Source organism: Sebastes fasciatus, chromosome 5 (genome assembly GCF_043250625.1).
Source record: "Sebastes fasciatus isolate fSebFas1 chromosome 5, fSebFas1.pri, whole genome shotgun sequence".
In the NCBI taxonomy this organism is placed as follows: Eukaryota; Metazoa; Chordata; class Actinopteri; order Perciformes; family Sebastidae; genus Sebastes; species Sebastes fasciatus.
Genome location: NC_133799.1, coordinates 30,623,055 through 30,628,379, shown reverse-complemented (window position 1 = coordinate 30,628,379; position 5,325 = coordinate 30,623,055). Strand labels below are relative to the sequence as shown.

The following is a 5,325-nucleotide window of genomic DNA, read 5'->3' as shown; positions in this document are numbered from 1 at the left end:
CAAAATTGCTGCAACAACTTATGAGACACAATAGAGCATGGGGAGGACCATCATATACTTCTATCATAATGTTCCAAGCCCTGATACACATTCACAAGTTATTTTTCTTAATTGATTAATTAATTAATCAATCAATCTTTACTTCTTATTTATGATTAGAACAACTTCACTCACAGTGCTGAGCTGCATCTCAAATGAATCCTCAGGTCCAGCTTTCAGATGATGTACACCACTTCTACGTGACATCTACTGTTGACTTTTTATCTCTGAACATCCCCTGTCCCCTATCGCTCTAAAATAAGGGGGCAGAATGGTAAGGAGTTCCCCTCTCAATAATAACCGTGATGTGTATTTTTATCACAGATTGCCCCGGATTTCTTAGTGATGGTGAGTGTCTTTTCTCTGATTTATTTATTCATATTATTAATCCGTTGGGAAGATGACTCTATGACGGACACACTTTTCTTTCTTTCCTTCAGCCACAAATGAAAATACTGACTGGTCTGGAAACCACGTGGGTGAGTAATGCTAGCTACTAGTCATGGGGTTGTTTATTGTGTATACGCTGATGTTCACTTCACACCCACAGAGGGACAAATCAACTAAGAAAATGTCCCTTATGCAAATGTTTCAAACTAATTGTTTTACTAAACCCGGTTGCGTCATTAAAACTTAAGAAATGTCTCAGCCAGTAAAAACGTTAGTAAATCTGTTGCTAGGAAACACATGTAGTGCTGTTAAATCAAGAGCAATCAACAATGGAAACAATGGTACAAAAGAGACATCTTTAGTAAATATAGGTACTGTTTTATTTCTGTCTGCATACATGGAGAAATCTGTGTGTTTCAGAGTTAGTAGTATTAATAATGAGAGGAAAATATCTTATTATGCTAAGCTAACGGATGTTATTTACTAATTTAGCCGAATGTTATCGGCATAATGTTTCATAATTTGAGATTTCTTCTGTTAGGTTTGTGAAATTTGAAAAATCATTATTAAACAGCTACAGGTCAGACATGTCGACCGCACTCCACATTACACAGTGGTAGAAGAAGTACTCTTCTTTACTTAAGTAAAAGTAGGCTACTAATAACACACTGTAAAAATCGTCTCATTCTGTGTGAAAGGATAATTATGCTTGCCTCATCTGCAACGGGTGCGTGTTTCCGCACGCCCAAAGTCACGTCACATCATCAGACAAGGCCCTTTGTGGGGTTTCAGTGCGTCAGGTTTTCGCCGTTCCATGCACATCCAAATTTTTGTAACTAGGTGCATAACTAGAGCCAGGACAAGTGTTTTTTCAAAGAAGCAACACGTTGCTCAGCCTGTTTGCTGATGCACGGAGCAGGTTAGGACATCTTCATTGGGGAAAGACTGAAACAATCTGATGTTCGCTCATTCGCATCGCGTCCAGTTAAGCCTTGCTTATAGCGTACTCCAGAAAGTACACATACAACAAATTGCCGGTGCGCGCACATCCGCCCAGAGCCTACACGTACACCCTCTGATGACAAAGTTTACATCACACGGACCCTTGTGTACTTGCGGACGGGGAAGGTATAAATTTGGCTTTAGGAAGAGGTCTTCAAGCCGCTTTTAAGCCTCGTTTATACGCATATAGTATATATATATATATATAGTTCTGTTTATACTGTTCGCTTGAAGAACGCGCTCCACACATGCGCAGTAGATCACTACGCTACCACTTGTAGTGAACAATATCGCTGCAACGAAGACATTTGCTGAAAAAAATATTGTTTTACATGGATAGATTATCAACTGCGATCATTAGTCTTGCTTTAGCATTTCCTAGTTGTACGGACAGCTGTTAAGAAAGTTGCCTTTGCTGCAGCTTAATATTTTTTAAATTGTAACGCCCCCTCGTCGCACCGCCAGCTTGGTCCGCATCGAAGGTCATCCCAGCATGCTTTGTGCAGCGAATCAGATGCTTCGGTCGCGCAATGTATAACATGGACTCTAAGCTCTGTCACCACTTTTGCCGTTGTTTGCACTGTTAGCACCGTTAGCTGCGAGCCACCGTCTTGCTGTCGCCATGTTGAGAGCCTTTCAGAGGCAATAGAAATACTCCTAATCCCGTATTTAGCACCTGTAAAGTATTAAAAGTAGATAAATGCCCCTTGTATAGACTGTTGGGTAGTTTCATTTATAATAAAACTAGAGCTGTCAAAGTTAACGCGATAATAAAGTGTTAACGCAAATTTGTTTTAACGCCTCTAATTTCTTTAAGGCATTAACGTAACTTGCATTTTTAAGTTGTAGCGGGCTACAATAATAATACGATAATAAGTTGTCCAATAATAATCATGTATATACATTTGCATAAAGCAAGCATATTGCCCACTCCCATGTTGATAAGAGTATTAAATACTTGACAAATCTTAAGGTACATTTTGAACAAAAATGTGCCACTAATCACAATTAACTATGGACACATTAAATATTTTAATTGATTTACAAATATTTATAAATAAAACATCATATTTTATAAACCCTTCATATGTTTTGTGTGCAAAAATCTTAATTCGTAAAGTAACTAAAGCTGTCAGATAAATGTAGTGCAGTAAAAAGTACAATATTTCCCACATAGATGTATTAGAAGTAGCTTAAAAAGAAAAGACTGGTAAAGTACAACTACCTCAGTTGTGAACTTAAGTACAGTACTGGAGTAAATGTACTTGGTTACATTCCACCTCTGCTTGTCTCTCCCTCCTCTCTGCTGTTTCTTCTGTGTCTGATAGGTGATTGGTGGTGGCTCTACCTCCTCCTCTTCCTCGTAGTCATCATGACTGTCCTACTGGTGGCTTTCTGCAAACTCAGGAAACGTAGAAGAACACCAACGAACCTGGAAGGGTAAGAAGGAATATACAGACGTGGACAAAATTGTTGGTACCCTTCCGTTAAAGAAAGAAAAACCCACAATGGTCACTGAAATAACTTGAAACTGACAAAAGTAATAATAAATACAAATTTACTGAAAATTAACTAATGAAAATCAGACATTGTTTTTGAATTGTGGTTCAGCAGAATCATTTTAAAAAACAAACTAATGAAACTGGCCTGGACAAAAATGATGGTACCCTTAACTTAATATTTTGTTGCACAACCTTTTCGAGGCAATCACTGCAATCAAGCGATTTCTGTAACTCTCAATGAGACTTCTGCACCTGTCGACAGGTATTTTGGCCCACTCCTTGTGAGCAAACTGCTCCAACTGTCTCAGGTTTGAAGGGTGCCTTCTCCAGACTGCATGTTTCAGCTCCTTCCACAGATGTTCAATAGGATTTAGATCAGGGCTCATAGAAGGCCACTTCAGAATAGTCCAATGTTTTGTTCTTAGCCATTCTTGGGTGTGTTTAGCTGTGTTTTGGGTCATTATCCTGTTGGAGGACCCATGACCTGCGACTGAGACCAAGCTTTCTGACACTGGGCAGCACATTTCGCTCCAGAATGCCTTGATAGTCTTCAGATTTCATTGCACCCGGCACAGATTCAAGATACCCTGTGCCAGATGCAGCAAAGCAGCCCCATAACATAACCGAGCCTCCTCCATGTTTCACATTAGGTACAGTGTTCTTTTCTTTGGATGCTTCATTTTTGCGTCTGTGAACATAGAGCTGATGTGACTTGCCAAAAAGCTCCAGTTTTGTCTCATCTGTCCAAAGGACATTCTCCCAGAAGCTTTGTGGCTTGTCAATATGCATTTTGGAAAATTCCAGTCTCGCTTTTTTATGATTTGGTGTCCTCCTGGGTCGTCTTGCATTAAGTCCACTTTGGCTCAAACAGTGATGGATGGTGCGATCTGACACTGATGTACCTTGACCTTGGAGTTCACCTCTAATCTCTTTGGAAGTTGTTCTGGGCTCTTTGGTTACCATTCGTATTATCCGTCTCTTCGATTTGTCATAAATTTTCCTCTTGCGGCCACGTCCAGGGAGGTAGGCTACAGTCCCATGGACCTTAAACTTCTGAATAATATGTGCAGCTGTAGTCACAGGAACGTCAAGCTGCTTGGAGATGGTCTTATAGCCTTTACCTTTAACATGCTTGTCTATAATCTTCTTTCTAATCTCCTGAGACAACTCTCTCCTTAGCTTTCTGTGGTCCATGTTCAGTGTGGTACACACCATGATACCAAACAGCACAGTGACTACTTTTCACCCTTTAAATAGGCAGACTGACTGATTAAAAGTTTGAAGATACCTGTGATGCTATTTACAGGACACACCTTAGTTTAATATGTCCCTATGGTCAAATTATTTTACATCTTCTCTAGGGGTACCATAATTTTTGTCCTGGCCAGTTTCGTTAGTTTGTTTTTTAAAATGATTCTGTTGAACAAAAATTCAAAAACAATATCTGATTTTCATTAGTTCATTTTCAGTAAATTTGTATTTATTATTACTTTTGTCAGTTTCAAGTTATTTCAGTGATCATTGTGGGTTTTTCTTTCTTTAACGGAAGGGTACCAACAATTTTGTCCACGTCTGTAATGTATGTATAGTGTGCTGAACTGTTGGTTAACCTTTAACCTCTCCTGTGTTCACAGTGTGTAGAGTGATGGGTGCAGTCGACTCCAGTGAGGTGGAACCTGTCGATGAAGTTTACCTCTCCAATTTTCCTCAAGAGTGGATCCAGTATTTTATTTAAATATGAATTATCTATACATTTTTTATTTTAATTAACTGGTACACTGGCATTCGGAATTTGTATTTTTATTTTAAATAAAAAATGTGTGATAATTTGAACCTTTTCGTTATTGCTTCATGATTATGACTTTGAATTTTCCATCCAATTATGCAACATCAGGCAAGTTAGTCAAATTCACCATTTCTATTTAAATTTAGAATATTACAATAAATCAAATTAGACATTAAAGTTTAAATGTGAAAGTATCAGTAGCTTTATAAAAACATGAAAATGGAAAATAAATTAAATAAATCTCAAATACAAGACCATTTTGTATAAAGTAAAATTAAAATGACAGCATTTTCAGATGATGAAACTAGTCATCAAACATATACAACAGGCAAACGAAGCCTCATGGGAGCTGTAGTTGAGAAATAATTGTTGCTCTAATTTTACTGTCTGAAACAGAAGTAGATACATGTGTATCACATTATTTCACTTTATAGTGATTTGAGATGTTTTGTGATTCGACTGAAGCCAAAGTTATACCTTCCGCGTGCAATTGAAACATCACACCTCCAAACTTTGAGACTATTTGAGTGTAAAACCAGAAGTGACTGAAGTCGAAAATTTCCATATCAAGTTTCAAGTAGTCTCACATGATCATCAACGGCTTCA

The 5,325-nt window shown here is 38.1% G+C and overlaps 1 long non-coding RNA gene across 1 annotated transcript; it reads left to right on the top strand.

The window, feature by feature from the left end:
- The first annotated feature begins 2,317 nt into the window (after window positions 1–2,317).
- LOC141768622 (uncharacterized) lies at window positions 2,318–4,766 on the top strand. Its single transcript, XR_012594123.1, has 2 exons — window positions 2,318–2,871; window positions 4,568–4,766. It is a non-coding gene; the product is annotated as an uncharacterized LOC141768622 (long non-coding RNA).
- Window positions 4,767–5,325: the final 559 nt, after the last annotated feature.